Here is a 27,694-nt window from a genome sequence, read left to right as displayed (position 1 = left end):
ACTGTTGTGGGTACTACATCAAATAAAGACCCAGTGACCCATATGGCATGTTATCACTACTGGAATGAAAAGCAAGTAGGTAGAATCATTGGCAAATCAGCTGAAAAACGTCCATATGCGCTATTGGTCTCTCTCTCTTACCTTTGTATAAGCAGGCCATATGCCCATGATTTTTGGACATTCTTCCAAACTGTAATAAGCACACAGCGCTTGGGCTGCCAGTGCAAAACAACACGCTGTGACAGTCAGTTATGTGGGTCAGCACCTGGCTTAGCTGCTCTAGTATTTCTTGAGTCATTCTGTATGTAAAGGAGCCCTCGGTTTAATCACTGCCTCCTTTATCTAGGCGTTTCATTATTGAAGGAACTTACTCTACGTTCGATACCATGCTAGTTGTAAGTTTGTCAGTGCTTAATAAGTAATAATAACGTATTCATTTATGTGTTTGACGGTCTGTGATTTACGGTTGGTGTTTCGACTGTGTAATATAGAGATTATTGATAGTAAACATACGTTCTACGTTTCTACTGTTACACAAGATTAATTCAGTTAAAAAAAAAAAATAGGACAAGTGACCAAAAAATATATATATTTGTAATCTAGTTCCACGTGCATGTGGTTCTAGTCCTTTAAGAATATATTTTCACCTCTGTCATGTGACGAGGGAGCCTTTTTCTCCTTTTCCTATTATCATGTATGTATGTATGTATTTATTTATTTATTCATTAGTTCATTTTCGGGGACGGCATGACGACTAGATTCCCCGCCCCTTTGTAGGCGTGATATCCCAGCCTACCTCATCAGGTCGAGGGGTGGGGGGAATTTGACGATGACATCACCCGGCTGCTTGCTCTCTGGCCAGCTGTGCGTTTCAGAGAGGGTTTGAGAAGCATTTCTGCAATATCACACACACACAGAGCATTCAGCGCTATCGGAAAGGATTTAAACACTGTACACTCAGCGGCAGCCGCGCTTGCTGGATCTGCGGCAGGATACGCATCTATATACGGGATTAATTTTACAGGAAGATGTAAGGGTGCACAAAGCAATAATAAAAAAGCCCAGCCACTCATCATCAAAGGTAAGAAAAAAGCTTCCCCTTTTTTTTCTCCTGCCTCTGATGTGATGGCACGCTTCTGATGTGCCACTGATGCTGAATTTGCAAAGGTGCCTTTTCCTTCTGCACAGACAATCTGTAAAAGAAAAGGACAGTCTTGCAGCGAGGAATGTGGTAAATGGTTCAGTTTTTTTTAAAATTATTATTTTCACGAATCAACCGAAGATCTGTAGATGCAATTTTAAATTTGAAGGCATTTGGATGCTATGAACTTAGTGCTGATATTGCAAAGATGCCGGGAGTGGAACAATGCAGGAGGTAGTGGCTGCTGGATGGGATGTGGCTGCTGTGCACACTGCGAGAAACCGTTTCTATTTGTCTTTGTTTATCGGAAAACCTCGCTCTGCACAATTGCATCAAGGTGTTCATGTGCGGATGTATGGGGTGTGCAGTCGGTCTGAGCAAGATATGCACTTGTTTCTTAATGTTTTACACACAAAATATATACATACACGCCTGCACCTGAGAAGGTACCCGTTGTAATATAGCGCTGCTGAAACTCACTTCTCAAAGACTGATGCATATTATTCTACAGTAGCTTCGCTATCAAAGCGGCTATTGGACAATATTTGTATATATAAGAAAAAAAAATTATATCTTAATGTATATTGTATGTTCGTGATACTGTTTTTTTTTTAATTATTATTCATGCAGAATTATTATTATTATTATTATTATTATTATTATTATTATTATTATTATTATTATTATTGTTATTTATAGATGTTTGTAACAATGTAACTCCTTTTTTAGTAAACAGGAACATCTCCAATTACTAACTCCGTTCGCTTTTTCCTAGGCAGTTTTCTGTGGTTAATGTAACCTTTAGTTACTTCATTTAGGAATATGTATTTCATTACTGGTAACTATATTTTAACATGTTTTTAACATGTGGTGAGGACGGTTATAATTTACTGTATAGTGCAAAGTCAAATTAACTTGTCATTTATTATTATTATTATTATTATTATTATTATTATTATTATTATTATTATTATTATTATTATTAAATCACGTGCATGTTGTGTGTTAAATTGGCATTCCAGTTTTAAACACCCATTATTTAAGTGAAGACCTGGCGGATGGTGGGTTTGAATTTTAACAAATCATTGTATCTTCTTTATTTCATGAAATGATTCGATGCGTGCAAGCTGGTACGGGAAAATAAATAAATAAATACATAAAAGACTGGGCATGCCTGTCGTGACACAATAATCACACAGATTATAGTTATTATGTAGATGCAGTCTTTATTTAAACTGTGAGTAAGTACTAGCCTACAGGAGGAAACGCGGCTCAGGTTGCCACACCTCGCGTGTTATTTTGTAGGCTACATGTACATTAGGGTATCTGAGGATTCCTGTGAAATGTGTTTCCCAGGTGCCGGGCGATTTATTTATTTATTTAGTTATTTATTTATTTATTTATTTCAGGAAAGTCACAAATGTCGGAAACCATTCACATTTTAACATTGAGCAGTGAAGTCAGCCTGCATTGGTTGTACAAATATACATGGCGTTTTTATGAAGTTTGTAATGCCTTAGGGTACACTAATAATAATAATAATAATAATGATGATGATGATGATGATGATGATGATGATGATGATGATGATGATGAAATGGTATTTTTCGTAAATGCTGAACCTTTGGTTTTTCTTATTAAGTAAAATCCTCACAAAGATCAGAGCAGTAAATTACTAAGTATAGCAGTGTGTGCTTTTGAGCTGATTAAATTTGGTGCCTGTAAGTGCTTATATTCGTAGCAAAATTATTCAAAGTGGTTCTCTTGACTTCCAATGCCGAGTTTAAAAACTCAGACAGGCCCAGTACCGGGTAGCGTGGAAGAGTAATGTTAATATGAAGCTGGAGTATTTAAGAGAATGGCTAATGCGATTATAGCTCTTTTTTTATGATGGTTAGAAATGGCTCTGGGGGTAGTAGTGTAATGTAATAAAGTCATAGAATGTATTAGCATTTCCCATTACACCACCGCGCTTGTAAAATATGGAATGAGAGCGTTTTGTGTATTATATTCCATGAAAGAAAACGTGTTCTTTCTGTTTGACTCGGTGCTGTGTGCTATCTGCACCACACCCCTTTAGCAAGGATCTTTAAGACACATGTCACCAACGTTAACAAGTAGCAGTGTAGACTGGCATTGCGAAACAAGCGCTGTTATAATCGAAATGTTACTGTTGTATCTTATACTTAAGAGATCTCCAGGTGCGCATTTACCCCACCCGAAGATATAAACGCCATCAGGCACGGAGTATACCCGGGTTTTTGCTGTTGGTTTTATGATTAGCTGTAAGTCTGTACACCTGTAATATTGCCCGGAGCTTATCCACCACAGAAGCGCGTATGTAAAATTCGGCACAGTCTCGCGCTATCCTGCCTTAAATGTATTTATTTAAGAAAACAGCTGCGGTAAGTGACGCGTATCTCTTATCGCTTTGAAGAAGACATCATTACGTTGTGTCTGTGGCAGCACCTTTAGGGAATGCTACTGCGTTTAGCATTAGTCCGCTTCCCTCATATCGCTTGTGATTTATTTCCCCTGTTTCAACAAGCACGGTGGGCGCACGCTAGGTGAAGGAATACATACTTTGTTTCATTTAAGGATACAGCCACTTCTGCAAGCGTACAGTGAGCAAAACAGCAATTATCCAACGAATGTGGTCGTGCCAGGTGCTTTGGAAGCTGCTATTAAAGCATTATAGACATAACAAATACAGAGGGTTAGGAGAAACATCTTGCAACACGTTTGTTTTTAGATGTGGTTTATCTCCCGTTGTGTATGCTGCAGTAGCAGTGCAGTATCATCGAACAGTACAGTATCGAACGGTACAGTGCAGTGTGGTATATTATTCGCCAACACTACTGTAAATGGCTTGTTTGTCCTCCAAGAAGCGTTGTTCCTTTTGCTGTGGTGCTTGTTGTATGCTTATTATTACCCAAGTACTGTACATGACTGTTTCTCCCTCCCACTGAATTCAAAACTCCATGTCAACCTGGCATTACGCTGCCATTTTGCCCTCGTCACATGATCTCGCTGATAGCAGGTTTCATTCAAAAAGTTTCATTCAAAAAGGTGAATGAAAAATGTTTGCTCACTGGTTTAATACAGCATACCATGCTATTTCCCAGTGGGCAGTATTCCTGAATGTGTTTCCACTAACTGTATCATACCATTGTGATATGGAGGGGAGGGTCTTGAAATATGATTGAATAGCGGCATGGGAAATTAAAGAGGGTCATAACGTTTTTAACTGCAGGTGATATTACTGTACATAGGAAAGCAATATTGTCAAACTCAGTCCAGCACGTACGTATGTAAAGCATGCATAGTTTTTTTAATTTTTTTTTTTATTCATGTGATCTTTATTACCAGTTTAACTGTTCCTTTTGACCAGTTGTACTTTTCCAGTCTGCCCAGCTTGAGTCAGAAGAGCTGTATGGAAAGCTTGCAAACCTGTTTAAAATCTCTGTAAGCAGCGGCATGCAGGTTTTAGAAAGCGTGCGTGAAGTTTGAAGGGCAGAAAATAACAGCTTTATGCAAATCCCTGCCTTGGCAGTGTGGATGTTTAATTAGAAGCAGAGAGCTTGTTCGTTGTCACCTTCAGATATACAGTCGGCTTTGCTTTAATGTCGGCTGTGAGATTGGAGAATCTGAATTTCTAAACAGAAAAATGTCAATGTATGATGACAGTATAGTGTGAGAGAGAGAGTCTAAGCAGAAAACAGTACAAGATACCATATGGTGTTCATTGACAATACAGTGAAAATACAGTGGCAATGCAATGATGCTGTGTGGCAGTGATACATAGCATTGCTCAAAACAGCCTTGAATTTTCCATAACCTTTTTATAGCTCAGATACATTTTGTTTTCTTTTGAAAAAGGAAAGATCTAACTATCTAAATACCCCTGGGTTTCAGATATAAATTTCATCCTGATCTACACCTTGAGGAGGCACTTAAATAAATGTTGCCAACAAGATGTAAGACACAACTCCAAAAAAGGTCTTGTACTGGACTGTCTCGCTGCGCAATCAATAAGGAGAGAGTGGGGAAGGAAGCTGGCTCCTGTGATAGTCAGCCAACAAATCCCCATGCTGCAGAGTTAAGAGTCTGCTTAATGCTAGCAAACGTCACGGTTGGATATCTATGTTGTTACTGTACCAAGAAAATCGACCCAGGGCCTGAGATTCAGTGCTGGGCATGTTTTTAAATAAGTAATGCCGTGCAGTCACAGCTAAAGAGATTGCCCAAAGCAGTCTTTATTATTATTTATTTTATTTTTTTATTAGCAGACACCTTTATCCAAGGCGACTTACAAAGACTAGGGTGTGTGAACTATGCATCAGCAGAGTCACTTACAATTATGTCTCACCCGAAAGACGGAGCACAAGGAGGTTAAGTGACTTGCTCAGGGTCACACAATGAGTTAGTGGCTGAGCTGGGATTTGAACCGGGGACCTACTGGTTATAAGCCCTTTTCTTTAACGTTTGACTTCATATTGTTATTAGCACTTGGAAAGAATAAACACCAATTGCAATCCAAAAAACAAATAAGCTATTTAAAAAACAAGTAAGCTATTTAAAAAACAAGTAAGCTATTTAAAAAACAAGTAAGCTATTTAAAAAACAAGTAATCTATTTAAAAGCCCCTGCATTAAATGTCTGACTTGTTTGTTCTTTTCTGAAAAAAAATCTTTCTAATCTGGAGTGACAAGCTTTGAGAAACTGTAGTCTGTGTAATAGTGAATATATAATATGTAATTCCGAGTTGTCATACGACGTATCTTTTGATAGATTTCTTTTTCACGTGATCCGTGGTCCCTTGTCTTTTCAAGAGCACCGAATCGCATCAAACAAACAAATAAAATGCAGAAATAGAATTTGCTAGATGACTGTTTTCTTGTGAACACAGTCATTCCTTTTACAGACTGAGAAATGACCGCCAGCCCTGCTGAAGAAGGGGCACCGAAGGATAATAAAAAAAAAAGCCACAGCTCTTTGCATTGATCATATCAATAGAGTCATCCGTTTGAGGGTTTGAACGGAAGTGCGGAAAGCATGTGCTGCCGTCCTGCCTGCTTTGAATTAATTATGAGACCCTGCCCTGGCTCAGAGCTCACTGAGTGCTCTGCACAGTCGGCTTGTTGCTGTGTGTTATTAGGGTTCCTGCACCTGATGGCTGAAGAAGGTCCAGGCTTCTGGGCTTCTGTGTAAGCCAGCATTGTGAGAGTGCATTTTGTATCCTGTACAAAACACACCCTTTGATTCTGTCTTGTGATTACTGCGATCAACAGCTACAGAGAAGAATAGCTTGGCACCATCCATTAACAATCACTCTCCACTCTCTTTTATCCCATCTGTCTGTTTTTGTATTGGGTTTTCAGGTGATTGTAGCAAACACAATCAATCCTGCTTCCACACCGTGTACACCTGTTCGGTATATTGTTCACAGATGTGTAGTTTTTGAATGATATCTATGTTTTAGCAAACGTGACAACTGGTGCTACACTAGGTTAAAGACATCTTGGTTTGCAGGTCCTGCTTTTCAATAGCATTTATTTCACCCGAAGAGTGAAATTGTCCCCACCCCTTCGGGGTCATCTTTCCAATCAGGTGCTGACGTGTTTTGCAGCCAGTATCAAGCACCATCCCCAAGACACTGCTGAGGGAAATGACCTACAGTACAATAGGAAGTGTAAGTCTAACAACTTCATCCAAATAAGGCAGACAAACTGAAAACTTTCTATAACCTAGTGTGGCGCCAGATATATTGTTTTGAAATGAAAAGACATATTTGCTGTGACGTGTGATTCTTTTAACATTTGAGAACATTTGAGAGCTACAATATGTAGCGAACAAAAGTCTATGCCAAATACAGTTTATAGAAATATTTATCTAGCTACAACCACATTGGAAATACCAGGGGTATCTAGCACACACTTTTGTGTAAATGGACACACGGCTGAGAAATGTGTTATTTAAACCAGTGTACTGCACTATATAAAAGATGCATCTCCCTGTTGCAAGTCTGTTTTGGTCATGATGGAAAAGCCAGCAGAACCGACAGAAGTCTGATACTAAAGTATCCGGTCAGATGGCTTCCATCTCCAAAACAGCTTTTTGTCCATTCCTTGTACTGTACTATGTATAATGCATTTCACATGCATCTGTTTTTAGACTGGATTTCCAAATAGACAAGGATAGTCAATCTACCTCCCAGTTCATAGTCCCCTTTGACAGCCTTTGCTTGCCTCCTGCTCTCCCCTGAAGGTCACGTCTGCTGTTATTGCTTGCATCACAGCGCTAGTGTTTTATAGTGGGCTGTGTCAGAGCGCCTCTTAGTCTCCCAGCTAAAAGGTTCTGCAGGTTTCCTTCAGTTTAGTCTCTTGGACAGATAGACACATTAGCCTCCATTCAATAAAAGATAAGAATGTTTGAAGTCTAAGATGCTCATCTTTGCAAGTCAGTTTCACTTTAGACACACTTTGTTCGTTAATGGCTAAAGAAAAAAAAAATTGATTGGAATTCATAATGACATTTTAATTTCATGTTTTTTTTTTTTGCTTATCTTTTTATTGATTACTATATTGACCATTATTTTCATACCTTGTGCTGATCTTACCTGTATGAGAATTATTTTGCTGGAAAACACATTGCTATACATACCCTTATTAAATGATCTTCAATGGCAATCGAGTGGCACTACGATAGACTGCAATAGTGTGTGTGTGTATATATATATATATATATATATATATATATATATAATATATATGTGTATCGTACACAATATATTGGCATTCTGCTATGCAGTACCACTGTTGTGACTGATGGTGGAATTGTCTTCAAGAACGATGTTCAAGCCAAGCCTCTAAGCTGCAGTTCTACCTTTTAATGGGATTTGCACTTTATTTTATCATTCCAAACTCTATTAAAATACAAGCACAGACGCTTATCTCAAATACCATTGGGCCTAATGTCCACACATAAGCGCATATACCTATCAGAACAATAAAATTGCCAGACCTGTCTTCTCTCCTCGTCCCTGGCAATTACATAGCAGTGGCTATAGGCCCATTCGTTGCACATTTAAATGGAATTGGGGAGGGGTCCTAGCCTTGAGACCGTCTTGTACATTTCATCTGGTGTAATAATAAAACACTCATACCCAACATTGATCCCTCAAACAATAATCCGTTTAGGTTCCCTGCCGCAGCAAACAGATCTGAAATTATTTATTTGAACAGTGAAAAAGCTGAGCTTTTTGAATATATAACGGCGCCGCGAGTGAGAGAGCGAGAGACAGAGAGATAGACGGAGGGTGTTGTTGTATTAAACTCGTAGTAAAAGCAGGAATGGATCAAACTGCTATGCATGGGAGTCTTATTTCCACCCTTGTATATTAAGTGCATCGTGTTGGTGACCACAGAACCCCCCCCCGTTCCCTCTCTCCGGCAGCATTCTCATAGTAAAGAGAGTGTAGCTATTAGCGAAAGAGAACAGTTCGGAGCCGTGGATACAATTTAATTAAAATTGAACCATTTTCCCACTCTCCGCCTCTGCATGTTGAATTTGTTGTTCGTCCAGCGCCATTGATTATGGGATTTTTTTAAATTGTTTTACCTCTCATTGATTCATGAATGGATGGCTTCCTATATTAACCACAGTGGCTCTGTGTGAGTGTGCGAGTGTACTTGTCTGTGTAAGCAGGGAGCGCACTTAATAGAAATAGCTGGTGAAACAATGGAAAAAGTATAGTAGGGTTCAAATGTCTTTTTAATTCGTTACATTTCAGTTCCTTTTTATGATGAGTGCAATCATTCTTAGTGGAGGATTTTATTCTATGTATTTACATGGCTCTGAGCTTGCTTTGGGTTTGTCTGGAGAATCCTAACTGCCTGCACTGAACTCATTCAATTCAAATCATATAACAAGTCTGCTGGCCCCACCTACTCTACAAATATATATTAAAAGAGCAGGTGGGACCAAGGGGGCAAAGATCAACTGTTTCCTAGGTGATTGTCACTTTTGACCTTTTTCATATTTAGGTTGAACTAACAAGGATTGTGGGATACTGGAGGACTTATGGCAATCCTGTTTTTACTCTGCATTCGCTCCTTCACAAAAAAAAAGTTTTGTTAGGCCAATCTTTCAGTATTCTAGTGGTATGTTTTTAAAGCATATGCAGGTTTTACAGTTCAAATCAGTAAAAAAAGAAAGAAACTGGATTAAACATGGAAATCAGCCAACAGTGGTAAATCTTTGAATCTACTTCAGTAGGAAGCGCCGGGACTGTCATAAATCTTCAGGATGTGAAGGCTACCTTACTCAGGAGTGCTGTTTTTTTTTCCCCTCGGTTTTTTAAATAAAAGTTTTTTTTTCAAGCTCAACCTGAATGTCTGCTTTGTTCCAAGTCTTTTTTTTTTTCTCTCACAAATTGAGTTACTAAAGGCCGCGGCCCCCTGAATTAAATTAATGGAGTCTGTTAAAGTTTATTTATTTTTGCTGTCACTTTGTCAGCCATAGAGAAAATTTCAAATGCAAGGTTGTCTCCCGTCCCTCCATCCCCCCAGTTTCGAGCAAACATCAAGACCCCAGATGAAAGCTGCTTTTTCACAGTTTTCTTGAAGATGGTAATGAGGTCTTTAACTCAGGCACCGATTGTACTGCATAGCGGACTGATTCTTTAGATACTGCGCTAGCCACTGCAAACTGCTTATCTTCATGTTCATTTGACAGTCTTCTCTGAATAGATACGAAGTTCTGATTTATATGAAGTCTCCCGTGATGACAGTGACCCATAGCATATTACCTTCAGTGTAATGTACTAGGGTAACACAAGGGCAGCCACAGTGGTACAATATTACTGTATGGTATAACAATGTTATACACCAAAACACATTGTACATTGCAGTAGCATTCCATCTCAGTACAAGCCAGTGTATCAGGACCCCTGTACAATATTTATTCCAAATCCATAATGGTTCTGATAAGGCTCCTTCAAGATCTAGCACTCAAGTGTTTGTAAAATTGTATCCCAGTGATATTATGCATAGTTTCTTTTGATGTGGCATCCAGAGTTTAAGCCGAAATGCTTTCAACAGACAGAGATTGATTTCCAAGTACATGGGTGGGTCACACACCTTCTGGCTTGTTATTTCTTCCCTTTTAAAAAATCATGAAGTGCCCTGTATGTATGATTCTGTCCGATTCCGATTCTGAAACGCTGACGAGTGCAGCCACTCCAAGCATGTGATTGTCGTTCGGGATTTCATGGAAAGATAACAAGGAATACAGCTGAGGTGCAGTTCAAACTAGGCTACTGGCTGCCAATCCTTTCTGTCTTATTAATGTATAAAGGACTGTAGTACATGGGTATAAAAAACAAAAAAAGCGTACATTTCTTTTTGAAATTGCACTTTATTAGTGCTGTTCATCTTACATATTTAAATACAAATATGTGCAACAATATTGCACAAGCCTTGCATAGACAGTTACCTGAAAAGGTGACGTTTTTTATAGGATGGCAAGCAATATCACAAAATGATATTTTATACCATAAATCTGCTAAACCTCTGAATGGTCTTGAAACGTCTGTGTTTGTATCTACTGTGAGACACCAGTGTTGTCTACTCCTAGTCTGCAGGGGTAATACAGAGGTGAGAGCATTGCAGTACAGTTAACGAATCTGTCAGAGTTGAAAAACTCTAATATGTAACAAATGCATGCTCACAGAATGACATGTTACCCCCCCCCCCCCCTCTCACCCCCCGCCCAGTTTCCTGGCAGTGTTTACTCTGTGTAATGGAATCCTTACCCACTGCCTGCCTTTTTGATTCTCCTCTCTCTGCAAATTCTCTTTCCAACACCCTGTTGACGGCAGGGATTATAAGACTTCTTTTTTTTTTTTTTTTTTTACTTGTTTTATATTCTCTGGGTGAATGGAGGGATACTTATCAGAATAACTACTAACTTACATTATCAATCTAGACTGTGTATTCTGTGGAGTTTAGAAAGCGTGCTCCAGACTGACTATCAACACCTTAAAGAAATTCTCTGGCCTGGCTATTTCTGTATAACCACAAGATTATTATGAAGTTTCACTTTCAAACACGTGTACAATGACAGCCCTTTTCATATCCCTCAAGCTGTTAAAAGTAATAAACGGAGCATTTTAATTGTTGACAGCATGGACAGTTTTTAATAGGAGTTACAGCTATGGCCAGTGTTTTGCATCACCCTATAGAATTAACAAATGTTGCTTCATAAAGTCGAATGAAACCTGCTGAATAATGGTACATTAACATATTGAATTGCATACCACTTTGTGGTTTTCCACAAAAGAAAAAGTGAGAATTGAATTTAATTTAGATTTCTAAATCTACCATGAAATGCTGTACTACTATTATGGCTTCCGGTAGACTTTTGTAATTTCTTTGATTACATAAAACATCAAAATTATGTTGATATATTTTTTTTGTGTCTGTGTGTATCTCAATACTAAAAGTCTTGGTGATGCAAAACTTTTGGCCATAGCTGTAGACATCCTTGTCTATTTGTGCAATTGGAAGTTTTAGTGATGTCAGTCAGACTGTATTTCTGCACAGGAAGTAATACTGAGAATGAAACCCTCAAATGTTTTGTTCTTTGAAAAGTCATGTTCTATCGAGCTGATGTTGTTGTTAAACTCCGGTTCACTTCCGGAGTGCTGTGTCTGCGGCTGCACCTTGCCAGCTGTGCCTTGTCTATTCCCAGTGCAGTTAATAGAGACACCTCCCCCTTTCTGAGTCTCAGTTATGCTTTTACGACCCTTATGTCAAGTAAAACATTTCAGCACGCACAGTAACCACAGGATAGCTATTAAAAAAAAAAAAAAAAAAACTTCTTAAAAAGAAAGCTACCAGCTAGTTGTATCCTGTATCAGGAACACCTTGAGCCATTTAAAAACTCCAGTGCAATGAAATCTGTTAATGTTTCAAAACCTTGTACAAGTAAACAACTTGACACGTAAATTAATGACTCCCTGCCTTGCTTCTGGGTTGTTCCTTAATAGTTAGTAACATGAACATTTCTCCTTTGCAGTTTACTGCCCTGGAACTAATGGTGGCTCACTGTATTTCATGTTGTTGCATTTACCAGGCAGTTATGCTAAGCTACATCTAAATGAAACATGCAGTTACACTTCAAGCTTACTTCCGTAATGGGTTCCTATCTGAGCCAGCATCATGGCAGGAGTTTAAGGTTCTTGCTCTGAAGTGCAAGTCAAAGTTTTGTGAATGGGATCCAGTATGGGGGTGATTACAGGAGGCAGTGTGGTCCAGTGGTTAAAGTCCAGAAGGTCACCGGTTCACATCCCACCTCTGCCACTGACTGACTCACTGTGTGACCCTGAGCAAGTCACTTAACCTCCTTGTGCTCCATCCTGCTGATGAGATGTTAAATCAATATCCTATTCTAAGTGACTCTGCATATAATGCACAGTTCACAGCCGACCTCTGTAAGGCACTTTGTGATGGTGGTCCACTATGAAAGGCACTATATAAAAATAAATAAATATATTATTATTATTATTACTCCAAAACATAAAAAGCGTGATTTTTTTATTTTTTTATTTTTTTCCAGATGATAAAAATGCATCCAATACAGTGACCAGATCAGAAAAAAAAACCCTCCACTTCGGACATTTCATTAAGGGGCTTGTGAGTAGTTTCTTATTGGTTTTAGAATTGCAAATGTTTTCTTCCGGACAAAAATAGCGCTACTTTTAGAGCCCTTATTCTTTTAATGGTCTGTATCCGAATTACCATCAGGGCTATATTCTCTCAATGTCTAAAGTAACAGTTATTATGAAGATAATTTACTCTACCTCTTGCAATATAAATGACATGTAATTACACAGGCATTGGTTGGTGAACACGAACACATGTAAGAATTATGTATTGATTGTGTTGCTATATTGATTTACTTTTACCTTGTATCATTCATGCCATCCCTCCGGATATTCAGTATATTGTTATAATTGGGCCCCAGTGAAAGAATACTGTGAACAGGGTGTTAAAAAAAAAAGGGATTCCTGAAAGAAAGGCCGAACATAGACTACACAAATAATGCTGAACTACAGATACACATTTTCAAAATGTTGTAAAATAATGTACATTCAAGCCCACTTCTTTTATTATTGGAATTGGGCTCCTAATATAAATTCAACAACCCAGAATTTCAAATGTAATGGTACAGCAACACAGTAGCAATCTTGAAAGCCCCATCCATTCTCTCTCTCTCTCTCTCTCTCTCTCTCTCTCTCTCTCTCTCTCTCTCTCTCTCTCTCTCTCTCTCTCTCTCTCTCTCTCTCTCTCTCTCTCTCTCTCTCTCGCTCTCTCTCAACATGCTCCTAGTCCTAATGGGTTCAGGGTGAATTCTCAGTCATTTCAAGATTAATGTCAGCCTCACCCTCTACTGAAGGACAGTCTACAGTCAGAGCTAATACCACTTCATTGCTGGTTAATGTAGCTTTGCCCGGTACCTTTTTTTTATATATATATATATAGTGAAGTCAATACGAGGGAGGAGTTCAATCAAATTATAGCTCTGCTTTATCTATTAATGCATGTCATTTCTCTGCCCCATCTCGCATGTTCATTCAAACCTCCAGACCAGTGGAAGAGATAAAAACGCTTGGCTTGCAATCTATTTGCATTTATTTGTATTAAAGAGCTTGTTGGTATGCGTCTTCTATAGCTGGCTCATTCTCAAAAATGATGAAGACCTCTTTCAGGCCTATAAAGCCTATAAATCATTGATGGCCTCACACACATGCGTTTGAACAAATACTGAAGTCACTGAGAATGACTGATTAGTACTTATCTCCGATTGTTTAAGAAGGAAATAGAAGCCTGAAGTGCAGAGAAAAAGGGCTTGAATGACGCTTTAGAATACTAATTGTCCTCGGAACAAAGCAAATGGAATATATTCGGAAGTAGCTAAGCTCTCTAACTTTCTATAGCATCAGTAACAGGGCTGTAAGTGGGCTGGTTTTGTCTTTTTTAATAAGCCGAGAGTGAGAAAAAACATAAAGAGGGGCGGCTGATGAAAACGAAAGGTAATTACTGTCATTGGGGGTCAAATGAAGTAATTACCAGGCAGCACCGTCCATTCTCACTGTGAGAAGAGAAAGCGCTTAGCTCTACGTTTGGACAGCGGGTTCTGGGTAAAACGACGGTACTTCATGCCTCACCATGCTACAGCCTCCTGACCTCCAGTGTTTTATTCCCCCATATTTGTCTGTTGCACAAAGCAAACAACAATGATATCTATAGTGACTTCTCCTGCTTAATGACGATATATGCATTCACAGTTTCTCGGGAAGTATAATCAGGATACCCATTACAATGCCCGTGCATAGCCCTGAAGAATCTTTAGCAAAACCATTGCCAGGTGAGCTATTGCAACACAGTGGAACCGCATACTGTAGCACATTGGTGCTGAAACAGTAACCATGTCAAGCACAATGGATTACCAATGGATAAGGGTTCAGGCTTCTGTGATGCCCTGAGTATTGTCACTAAATCAAATTGTTGCCACCGTGGTACTCCTATACCGGTGGATACCCGTGGTTGCTGCCCTGGTTTTGCATGCCGCTTACTACCTAACCATTGTATTGCCATCGGATTTCCATTGAAAATAATTTAGTAAGGGTGTTTTTAATGTGTATAACTTTTCAGTTACATTGTGCTTGCTACAGAAAGAGAATGCTGGTTATTGAAATTCCTGGGATGCCAAGATTGTCAATTGCAATGCTGTGCCCCCACCCCCAAAATAGATTAAGAAATGGATGATGGCAAACATAGATAAGGATGATCTCTGATTCTATGTGGCTCACATTTAATACTCAGTAACAAAGCAGGAGCCCGACAGAGCTGTACGTTTTTCTGTCAGAAGTAAAGTTTTGAAAACCTGTTAATTTAATCCTTTGTGCAATACTGGTGTGCTTTTCCAGCTAGCCTCTCTTGTTCCGTAGTCCGATATAACTTCTCAGGCATTCAGTAATCTTTTTATTCTAAACAGTGCAGTGGAATGACCCAGTTAGTCCTTAACCGGTGTACTGTATGGGTTGTCATCAGTAGTTTGAACTTTAAACTTTAAACTTGTTTGCTGACTGTGTCAGTTTATAGGGAGCTATTTCAAGACGCTAAGTTTCAAACAAGTATTCCAGGGAGATCCTCGACTTCGTTTAGCACTGATTACCCAGTCTCCGCTCTTCTTCTTCATCCATTCTGATCTTGGCCTGCAGGCGTCTTGGGAACGAGCTTGTTTATAGCAAAGCCGGGATCCCTTTCCCAGCAGAGACTGAGCTGCGTTTCGACTGAACGAGGCAGTGGCACGTAACTGCTGTTAATTCATGGCTTCTTTTTCCTGTAGCAATGCATGTTCATAAAGGACCACAAGCAGACATGTAATTACATGTGTACAGTCTCTTAGAAAAACAGAACAGTGTAGGAGAGAAGTAAAATGGTATAATGCTGTTTATGCTCAAACCCGTCTTGAAAAACCTAACACACACTGTTGTGTGACTTTCTCTCCCCCATGGGTTTTCTGTAAGGAAATGAGGGACTGAAGGATATGTGTAAAAACTCCCTGTTGTCAGTTTCAATCAAGATGGGTAAGACATCAGATCTGATTTTTGATAACAGATATCTTTAAGCCTGTTATTAGCTGTTGTGTCTTTGCTACTTCTGATGTTTCACTGTATCTTATGATTCTATATGACACTTTTTATTATGCACAATTGTTTTTTTTTACTGTATATTGTAAAGCGCTTTGTGATGGTGGTCCACTATGAAAGGCGCTGTTCTGTATCCAAGACTACATTAAAATACAAGATCAAAAGCCGTAGCTCTAGCGGCCATTGTGGAGAAGAGACTTTGCTGGAGAATAGGCGAGTAATGTCAAGATATGATACATATCACGGTGCGCTCTGAATGTCATTACAAGGGGAATGTTATAGGAATTAGAAGGCATGGTGTTCATTCAGCAGTGCTAATGCATCACCCCCAGAAGATATACATCCAAGCACTCTGGTGGCCCATTGGGGTCCTTATTGACAGTGTTATGGTAGGTGTTTAAAAAAAAAAAAAAAAAACTGGGGGAATTTAATACAAGACAAGTAGTATTCATTTTATCAAGGCCTTTTAATTAGTTTCATTCTTGCTCTTCATCATAAGATGCTTTTTGACCCTTTTCAATATAGATTTGTGTTGGTGTCCTTTAGTTAGTTTTAATAAGGACTGCAGTATTGGAGGCGTGCAATTCCCGATGCGTTCACAGCACTGAAATACTGACCAGCAATGGCCCTAACAAGGCAATCATTAAATCAGCAATGCTTTTTCTGCCGGTTATTGACAGCTACATGGCATTTTGACTTGAGAAATGGGCTTGCGATTGACAGATACAGCCCTTGGGAAGAAAGGAAATCTTAACATGCTGACTGGAAAATGCCTGGAGGAGGGTGGTGTGTGCAACCTGAGTCAGTCGACTCAAATAATCACAGTACCTTTTTTTTCATATATTTCTACAGTGCCAGCTTGTTATTGCACAACTCATTGAGTCACAAATTCATTGAATTCACGGTTAGTCCAATTGACAGTAAATTGTGAAAGTATTATATTTGACTATATAAGGGCCTTTCACTGATTTCAGTTTTCAGTCTTTCTTTAAAAGTCAGTTTGATCATTCTAGATGTTATTTATTTTAGTTTTCTTTCATGCAAACTGTTGTGTTTTTTAGATTTCATTTTTTTTACATGGATCCATCATGTTGCATACACATTTTCTTAGAAATGTCTTTAAAAAGGGGTTGGTAGTTCACAGCATGTTGCAATTTTATAGCAATCTAATAGAGATTTGAAATGTTCGATGGCCTGAATATTTGGGTGGCCTTTATATTGAGTGACTCTCTGACACTGCTGCCAATAGTAGCAAATCGGACGTGCAAAAAAAACCTGCCTTAATTAGGAGATAAAGTTCTGCATTGCATGTCAGTGTCTTCAGTCGCACAGTCAGATCAGCAAGACCTCCAAGAGACAGGTGCTGCTGGCAGTGGAAGAAGTGGCACTGATTGCTCAATAGGGGGCAGTCTTCCCTAGAGCCCGAGCTCAGCCAATGCAACAGTGTGGTGTTAGCATAGTGTAAGATCGAGCATGCTGTCCGTCAGTAAACCTACACTCGGGTTCTGTGATCGATCCGATTGGTCAAGCCCTGCCTCAATAAGGGGGGGCTCCAGGGCTGGTGTGAATTTCAAGCCCCTGTTGGATTGTTTTGTATGATGATAATGAGTTGGTTCACTGGTCCAGTAGCTCTTCTGTATGGTTTCTGCTCATGATAATTGCTGAGCTGTGCAGGGCTGTCAATAGGATTCCAGACCCGAATAGTCCGCCGGACTTGAGCTGGTCCAGCCTGATCAATCTGAGGCTGGTGGTTCAATTGTTGTGCATGCAGGGATGATTAAATATGGATTTAGTCGTCCTGTCTCTCCCCCCCCCCCCCCCCCCCCCCCCCCCAGCCTTCTGGGAAAAGATATAGATTTCAATTGTACTACTGCAATGTTTCAAAATACAGTATTTAACAAAATGTAATTTAGCCTAGCCTTGTACAAAAAAAAACATACAGCAGTTGTATGTGTTTCCAGGAAGTGTATATCCCAAATGGAATGTACTGTGGTTATAAATGCATTAGGAAATAGGTATAAATGTACATCGAGAGAGAGAGAGAGAGAGAGAGAGAGAGAGAGAGAGAAAAGAAGACATGGCAGCATAGTAGAACCTGTTAGGTAGACTAATGTTGTTTTTACTAATTAATGCAATGGAGTCTTTAGTTGATCAGTTACTTTTCTTCATGTATTTCTAGTGATTGATGAGAATCCAGTCTGATCCTGATTCTCCTATATTCACTTATTTCTATTTAAATCTATGAATGTGTCTGGGATGTCATTTACTGCACTGCTATTAATACTTAATGATGTCATGATCTACAATTTCTTTCTATTTCAACCTTCAGGCATCAAATATAGCTGGTGCTGTGAGACGCAATATGCGTTATTCTGCTTTAAATGGGAGGAGATGGGTGGGAATTGACTGTAATATATATATGCTTTCTATTGCACTGTAGCAACAAAACAGAAGACAAAATGCCGGCTTTCAGTCATTTGCACAACAAGACTAATGGACCTATTGATATACTAGCGTGAGGCTGTCTATGAGAATGGCTCAGTTGCATTTGGAGTGACAGGAGCTTTCTCAAGTGTGGAATTGTAGTGATGAGTTCTAAGCACAGGGGGCCAGATCTATGTGCCGTAGATATAGCTTCTGCTGAAAGACGCAATCTGCATTATTCTGTCTTAAATGGGAGGGGATAGGTGGGAATAGACTGCAAAGTGTTATAGTGTATATAGATGCTATATTGTATCGATCAAAGATCTAGAGTTGATGAATAGGGGATGTGCACAATCTCTCACAATCAGTATAAGTTCTTTAATAAACACCTTGATGGTTTCAACGGGCTGTGATTTGCATTCGGATCTTGTTCAGACTAGGTCAACACTTTTCATTTAAGCCAATTCATTGCAAGGCTTCAATACCTCTAGATGACGTGTTCGATACCTGAACTGATGATTGTTTTATAGTGGTTGGGGGAAAAGGCTTTTTGAAATATGCCACCTTCATACATGAATGATCTGATATACCATTGAAAATCAAGACATGCTGTGTTTGTTTTTGCTCCTTTATACCAACACTCAGTCTCCAGCAGTCTCAAGTACTGGGGACCTTTTCATTGATAAGGGCTCCACCACAACGCAATGTTCTCTACCAGGGGACTGGTCATCAATCTTCAGAGGGAAGGGATGCTTAAATATTAATGGGGAACATGATGAGTATCGCTTTGGTATTACACCCAAATTACAGGCACCTAAACACAGCCCAGCACACTCCCTAAGAAGAGATTATGAAGATCTTAATGGTGCGAAACACGGCTAGACTTTCTGATTGTAGGCTTTTTAACTGACCGACAATGAAACCGCTGTGTATAGGAAAGAGCCCTGGGACACTTCTGTTTATTTTGGGTTCACTAAACCCCATTCATGGTTCAGTTTACTGTTTTCTGTGCACTGTGATTCCCCACCTGTGCTGTCATTTGATTTGAGCTCTTCTCAGGACTCCTCAACGCAACACAAACAGCAGAAATAAAAACCTAATTAACATCCAGTGTTGCCGATCTACAATTAACTCTGGAGAATGTCTGAAAATAAACACTGAAAAAGGGGAAAGGCCTCTGAAACAATTATAATGACCTTGTCATAAAATCATAATCGCATACAGAAAGAAATATGGTTTAAATAAATAAAAAACAGCAAGGGTGTACATCCTCGAGCATTGCAGCTAACACGTGTATAATATTTATACAAAGACTATTATTAATTACAGAGCACATTTGAGGGGGTAACTATACATTATGCCTGGACCAATCTGTCGAGAAAGCCGGATAACCTGTGTGTAATCTGCAGGATTTCGTTTCTCCACAGAACATTGAAAACCACTGGCATGGCCTTCCCACATGTAATTCTCACTTATTCCAACACTGCAGCTCCGGTAATTAATAATTCAGAGGCTGCATTATCCCTGTTGCTCTCCGAAAGAAGACAGTTTTCTCAGGGCAGTGGAGTGAGCTGCCAGTGCCTTAGAGTTCTGGGGGGTGCCTGGGATCAGATAGACTGCTGTCCGGAAAAGGGGGGCGGGGGGGGTCCCACATCGGGAAATATGAATGGAAACCGAGACATTTGTTATCTCTATTCATTCATGTGGAGAATATCAATCACTGCATTCACTGGCAAACATTGTGAACAACTACTGGTGACTCGTTTCCTAAATATTCAAACTTTACAGTAGGATTTAAACCTGTTTTAAAATGTTTTAACCTTTTTTTGTAAGCCATTGGGGTGCTGTTACTTTTTAGGATCAACTACAACGTTAAGCTGGATGAGACTATGTCCATGGGAAAGCCTTAGGAAATTCTGGACACACACACTTTTGCATTCTGATATCATCTATAATAACTACACGTTGGGCAAGATAACATTTCTGACTGGCTTTGCTAGAGGGCAGGTGTTTGGTTGGCAGGTGCTTCCATATACAAATGAATGATATTTCACTAAGTGTGTTATCTGACGATGTCAGCTGCTACTGCCACTGTATCCTGTAATAAAAACTCATGTATGGGTGTATAGAGAGCTGCGGTACAGAGCTTGGGGGAAGGGGGCGGAGATAAAGAGCCGTTATTTACATGCCAGCGACAGGCAGTTTAATGAAAGATAGCGGGCTTCGTTTGATAGTACAGAGAGCCTTGTTTAGAATATTGACACAAATGGATGTATGGCAGTGAAAGGCTCTCCACTGATTCGCTTGCCTGGGATCGTGTTTTATCTGTTGGCCGCTTGATGTATGACATCTTTTTAAGGCTCGGTCGAATGCAATCACAGGCAGTTTCATTGCCGGGCTGTGAGATGCTCTCGATTGTGTGGAGTGGTGATCCTTCAGAACATATTGATCGTCCAGCATTGCGTTCCTGTTTGAAAGGGGGTGGGGGGTAGATTGCAGCACGGGCAAAGGTCATGATATTTTCATGGCCTCGACCTCACTGTACTGCTTGTAAGGACAACTTATATCAAAGTTAGTCAGATCAGCTGTCTTGCTATCCTGACTGAAACTAGCATCAGGGAAATGCAGCTTGTATATATTGTAGGGAATGAATACCATTTGCATAACATGAGCATTAACTACTTGCTTAGTCTTGGACTGTAGCAGTGGTACTCAACTCCAGCCCTCGAGATCTATTCCAGTCCTGTTTCTTTTGCTCCAAGCATGTTCTAATGTAGTTCATTGAAGCTGTTAAATGGCAATGAACTGATTTAGGACCTGCTTGGAATAAAGACCAGGACTGGAAATGGATCTCAAGGGCCACAGTTGTGTACCACTGGACTATAGGCATTAACAGCACAGAAGGACAGCAGTATGTTCCAAGCTTCCATGGCACTGGAAAATCCAAAGAATTGGTATGAGGACCATATTACACCAACTAGTAATGCAGGAATTATATTATGCAACACACTTGAATCATACCACTTGTCTCCATTGCAACTAATAATATAGGCAGGTTGTTCATATTTGATATCTCAAGGCAATACATTAAGAAACAAACTATCAATAATATCACTATAATTAATTTCTCCCAATCTTAATACTTAGTTGGCATCTGTTTTGAAATATGCACATGAAAATGCATGTACAGAGGCATCACAAAGCCTCATGGAAGGGTTAAAGCCCCTGTCCTTTGCAATGTCAGTGATTTTTATTTGGCTCGTACATGGACACAGTGCATTTCTGTTCTGTATTATTGGATATGAAAGAGCCTTTGCTACCCCTCTCCAGTTTCAAGAGTGCTGAGGTGAGGGGTCAGGGTTCAGATGTCAACTACAGGGCTGCCCTAGGGACTCATTTATACAGTATCATTGTGAAATACCGTAGTAACTTGTATCTGCATAATGCATTTAGCACACTGTTTTAATATTATGTGTTTTGATAGACGTCAAATAGGTGATATGTTTTAATTTGAGGGACTTTTTTAGGAATGTCTTATTCAGTCCACCCCCCGCCCCCCCCCGTCCCTCGTCCCTCGTCCCCCCAAGCATGTACTGTATTACCTTAAAACCTAAATGTCTTTTGTGATTGTCTCCTTTTTGCACTAAAACAGCATCAGGTTAGTATTTCCTTGACTCCAGAAAGTCAGTAATTAAGCTATAAATGTTTAGACCTGTCTGCAAATCCCCTGTTCGGTCCCCCACGCTGATAGTAACTGTTTCTCCAGCAGTCTCCTATTATTTTGTCAAAGCAGACAGCTCAGTATTGCCCTTTAAACACTGTTTATTAAATTGCCCCCCTGGGTAGATAATAGAGCCCTGATCCTCCCTGCCACTTTGAGCACGCCCCTGCTATTGTTCCTGAGGAGGTGACCTCATTGTGTTGCCTGCCCCCTGGTGGGAGCAATCCCTCGGGTTAAGGACGTTGGCTCGATGCACCAGGTGAGATCCTGGAAGGTAGCTCCTTCCTGCTCTCCTTCTTAGCAACAGCTGAATTTGAGCCGTAGCACGCCAGGTATGTTGTGATGCAGTATGTTTTGATTGGTGCTAATTGGGGTCGGTGAAACTGGATTTAACCCCACATTGGTGATGATTCACTGCATTTGATATTATGGGCTCTCGCAAAGCTTTCACACTTGGGTTATTTCAAGTTTTAAAACCCATGAAACTGTTCTGGACTACTGATAGTTTCATTAGCAACAGTTGAAGAGTTTAGTAAATTTTGAGCCCTATATTCCTTGAAGATGGTTAGGTAGAGCCAGATGTATTAGGTTTTGGGGCTGGAGGACAGCACTTTCCATCAAAGCTTTATCTGAATCAGACTGAATTTATATCAGGCACAAATAAGCAGGTGCTCAGGAGAGGACAAGCATGTATCGTAGAATGAATCTATTTGTTTTATTGTTACTTCATATATAATATATATATATAAGTATGCATTGTGAAATGCAGGCAGAAACAAAGTAAGTCCTTCTTTACCTCTAAAAGAGGTCTGAAAAATACAGATTAGCCAAGAAAAAAAACTACTGTGTCTGCTACAGCATAAAATATCTAATCCTGTATGTACAGAATGGTATGTTTCATATTGATATACTGACGATATAGTCTGATGTCTGTCTGTATGTCACTTTTATTATTATGTGTATACTGTAAAGAGAATTCATATTCATACGACATCCTTTGCTAGAGCTCAGTGACAGATGCATGCTGATAAGTATCGTATGATTACTGTTGTTTGAAAAATGAGTTTAAGCCTTATTAATGTCCTGAACATACGCAAAAATGCCAAATTCCACTTGCATTGCTTTGCCTGTAAAAACCTTTTAGAGTAGGGATTTCAGTTAATGGTGTTTGCAGCCTTTAAGTGATATAAATATGTGTGAGTGTGTTTCAGCTGCCCTTCTTATTGAGATCCTCAAACTCTTACAAAGTAGGTTTGCCTTGGTCTTCAACTCAACTCTGCTAGCCCCACTCACTCTACATAGACAGACAGAGCGGGGGGGGGGGGGGGGGGGGGGGGTTACAGAGTTTGAAGGTTGCATCGTCACGTGCTTTGAATGAAATGAGGAATTCTGTTAGCCCTAGGCAAGCTCACAGCCTGGTAAAGGGAGGTATAGAGAAACATTGTGATAACTCAGTGCTGTGGTACCAGGAACCAGAACCACTCTGAATAATTGCGGACACCATTACACAGTAACGGAGATATAAATTGGAATTCAAAGATACTGTTTAGTACCATGGTATGCCAGTAGCACAGTACAAGGACCACTGTACAGTAGTTGTTGTTGCTATTACTGGTAATGCTGTCTGTGTCGTACACTGTTTTTTATTCCAGTAGGCAGGAGATTTCTCGAAGCCTGTAAGTGATGCTATGCTAATAAAGATGGCTGTGTCTAAGACACGTCTTTAAGGGGCTGTCTCTGCCTTTGGTGTTTTTAAGTCTGATTAATCTTTTGATTCGTTTAATCCGCCAGTGCGGCAGACATCTCCCGGTGAAATCTCTGTGAGTCCCTTTCTCTGTCTCATACCAGAGGTAAACGAAGGTCAGGCCTCCTCTGCTAGGAAATTCTGCAGTAGATTAAGCACAGACGTTCTAGATTTCAAAATGAACCTTTCCTACCAGCACGACTTTCATGGTCCCCGCTAGCACAGATAAAGTTAACCATTTTGTTGAGCCTGAAAATTGTCAATTTTTACAGTTTGAATGACCAGAAGGTTGCTCATAATCACAAATGATTTATATCGATTTGATGATTTTAACAGTAATGGTGATCAGTAACACCAAGTTTTGTGCAAAAGGGCCACACCCCACGGGTTTATTAGATAGCAACTGGCATGTTTTTTTTACTATATTAAATCTGCATCTCCCTGTTGGAAATGAGTTTCAGTCACGATAGGCAAGACAGCAGCTGCCTGGATGAAATAAAAAATATATATAAGGGAATTGATTCAAGTTTTTAAAGTCTTGTATGTTCTCAACAGAGGGCTTGTTTGGCTGGTAGATCTGTATTCAAATTATTAGTGATGGTTAACGCTGAACCTATGGGTCGTTATAGATTTTCCAAGCCCCCTGAAGGAATTAGACTTTTGGCTGGCCAACCCTGGTCCTGGAGAGCCACAATCCTGCAGGTTTACTGGCTATCTTTAAATCATCAATGGCGAAAGACCTGGACTTTTTTTTTTTTGTGTTGACCCATTGAGAACAATAATTGGTTCAATTCAATAATTGAGAACTCGGGTGGAACGCAAACCAGAAGACCCCGCGGCTCCAGGACTAGGCTTGTCCTCCCTTGAATTAGAGTGTAGTGTCGAAACCACTTCGGGCCGTTGTGATTGAAAAGCAAAAGCGCTCTCAAATTATTGAACGCCATCCTGGTACATGGGACCAGACAGATAAACCTGTTTTATATAGTAGATTTAACACTGTTCTGTAATCGGAGAGAACAAAAATAACATTCCAATTAAAATGTAGAATTAACATTTAAATAACATTTAATAGGACACACTGTGTTAGTCAATTAAAGGAAATCTTTTATTTCTTTAAACACCAATTATGTTTCCGTAATTACTGTGTCTTATTTTACTGCCTTCTCCAATGTTAATCGGTGTTTTACAGAAATACAAGAGAAGCTTTCTAACCAAACAATACACATGTTGGAATGCGAGCTAACAACGTACTAAGACATAGAAACACATTTAGGTAATTAAAGGACTGTTGGTAATTAATAAATACCAGCTATTAAATCCATATTTCACAGTACATTTAAATATAGCTAAAATCATTTGCTTAGCTTTTGCACTGGTCTTTATTAAAAACAAATGAGATAATAATTAGACCACGGGGACGCCTATTACATGCTAATTGCTGGACATGTAACTTGTAATGTAACTCAGTTGGCACAGAATGGATTTCAGGCATAATGTATGTGTGTTTTGGATATTGTGTCAGATTACCTGTGTCTGCTCAACGAGACACTCATTTTGTCTTGTTCGTCGTGAATTGTTTTTTTTTCTTTTTAGAGAAATTGATTCCAGTTTAAGTTTGCAAAAAAATATTGTATAGTTAATGGTAAATGTACCTCTGTTTGACAATAGGAAAACACCCATCAGATCGCAATTGATTGAACCTGTACCAAAATCAGGGTACCACTTTCAATGTGACATCATATCACTTTCTGACATCACACGGGTCATATTTTGGTACGTGTACCACATTGTGACGATGTACCGCTTTCTAACACTCCGTCGGTATTTTATTAAATGCGCCGCTAAAGCTGCTAGCGATCACATCACTGTGGAAATGCACCCGATGGCCGGCCGCTATCATGGAGCTGAGCTGTAATGAGAGGGCAGATTAGAAGGGATGATCCCGGCTTTCTGGACCTCAGGTTCAAAGATGCAGAGGTCAGACTCGGCTTCCAGTTTCATGTCACAAATCCTCCGCCAACGGATAATAAGAGTAATAATAATAATAATAATAATACAAACATGAACACGTTCTTATTCCCTTCTTAAAATCATCGTTTACAGTTTGGGAGGGAAAATGCGGCACCTTTCAGGAGAAGCTGCAGTGAAAACTTTGATTTCTTGTGGTTTGTCTGTTGTCTGGGTTTCATGGTTTAGCTGTTTCTGCGTTCTACTGTAGACCTGACTAGTTTTTTATTTGTTTTTGCTTGTTTTTTTTTCATACCACACAGGTAGATCCAGCAGTATGGACAGAACGCTGCAAAAAAAATGAATAGCTAAAAAAATATATAAATCTAGTAATTTTTCAATATAATATAAGCACAATTATTTTGTTGGCTACAAACGTTTTACTTGGACATTTTAAGGAGAAACACCCCGTTATGCGGGCCCACTGTATGCTTCGTATAAAACTGCATGTGTGAAATGCAGCAACAGGTATTTACAACTGTATCTGTTTAACAGCTCATCTGTCGGTTGTAGCCCTGCATCAGTTGGTTTCCATTAAAAAGCAAAAATAAAAAAATATTTTCCCTCGGTCGAGACGAATCCCACCTGCTTCACGCTTCGGTGCTCCTCCAGTCCGTTCATCAAGCTGCAATTACGGCTCTTTGAGTGGGCGCTGAGAGCGGCTTTTTATTAGGACATAAATTTAACAAACGATGCAGAATAGAGCAGCCAGGGACTGCTGCCCCTACCCTTTCAAGGTCAAGATTATCTCTTTTACTTTTAATTTCATATTGAAAAAATTTTGCTGACCTTACTATCAAGAGGTAGTGTGAAGAGAGAGAGGAACATCCCCAGCACGCTAACAGGGAAAGCTGAGGATCGCTTTTTTTTTCATGCCAGTGGTCTTGAAATTTTAATTGGTTCAGGGAGCAGCCTTGTTTTATTCAGCAGCGGAAGAGGGAGAGAGGAGCAGGGATTTGAGGGAATAAGAGGTCACATTTCAACAAAGAGGAAACGCAGTGTAGAAATCGTTTGTTTAACCCCGTGCTGTACGCTGGGAATTCTGAACGGCACAAAGGATCACAATCACGTGTCCCACAATATTCTGCAAGTGGGGAAGTTTTTATATAACACATAGAAGCATATTTTTAAAAACTCCAGTCTTCAATTCACTTTTTTTTTTTTAAAAGTAAACACCTGTATATACACCGTCCCACTGGTTTTACAGACTGTGATCAGCACTTCTCTTGAGCTGCTTTCTAACAATCATGAGAAAAATGCCGAGGCGACCACTTAAGTGGATTCAAATAGAATTGCATTTGTTTTGTTACATTTCCTTTACTCTTTCAGAGTGTCTGCCATCGTTCTGAGTGGCTCAGGGTTCCGATATTGAGTAATTACCATTTGTTGGCAAATCTGCCTTTACCTGGCTATGAGCTTGTCTGGAGAATCCTAAATGCCAGCAGTGCATTACTCTTTAATGTATTCAGTAAAAAGCATAAGTTTGCAACATATTCTAAATATACAGCTAACTATCCCTTATAGGAAAGCTATATTCCTTCTATATGTTGTGGTAAAAGTGTTGGAAAGGTTCCTAGTGAAAGCTGTGTTTGCTAGTGCTGTATCCCTTATTTCCCCCTCTCCTAATCCCCAATTTATTTTTTATTTTTTTTAAACAGTCCAGAGAACACAAAATCGACTCTTGTTTGTCCGCTGCTTGCAGCTGTGAACAGTTTTGATTGGCCAGGCTAGAATCGAAGTGGCCTGTCAGAATGAAGAATCATGTAAGCCTGCTGGTTGGTTGTCGTGGAAACTGTGCCCCTGGAGGCTTCTTGGGCCTGCGGGCTTCGCTTAAAGACGGAGAGAAAAAAAAAAAAAACATTTCTGGAGCCAATTACTGACTACTGAGAACCAGGCAGGAGAGGAAAAAAAAGATTTGAGAAGGTGGCTAAGCCATTC

At 39.6% G+C, this 27,694-nt stretch overlaps 1 protein-coding gene across 2 annotated transcripts in view; it reads left to right on the top strand.

The window, feature by feature from the left end:
- Positions 1-858: 858 nt before the first annotated feature.
- The window catches only part of LOC117966307 (receptor-type tyrosine-protein phosphatase S-like), a 149,764-nt gene continuing 122,928 nt past the window's right edge, over positions 859-27,694 (top strand). Inside the window, exons 1-2 of one of the 2 annotated variants that reach the window (XM_059014112.1) lie at positions 859-1,081; positions 12,761-12,837. The gene's annotated coding sequence lies outside the window, so the exon portion shown is untranslated. The remainder of the gene's footprint in view (positions 1,082-12,760; positions 12,838-27,694) is intronic. The other variant, XM_059014111.1, reaches the window with a different exon arrangement.

The sequence above is a fragment of the Acipenser ruthenus genome, chromosome 47 (assembly GCF_902713425.1).
Source record: "Acipenser ruthenus chromosome 47, fAciRut3.2 maternal haplotype, whole genome shotgun sequence".
In the NCBI taxonomy this organism is placed as follows: Eukaryota; Metazoa; Chordata; class Actinopteri; order Acipenseriformes; family Acipenseridae; genus Acipenser; species Acipenser ruthenus.
The sequence above is the reverse complement of the archived record's forward strand: the minus strand, read 5'-3'. Positions and strand labels throughout refer to the sequence as shown.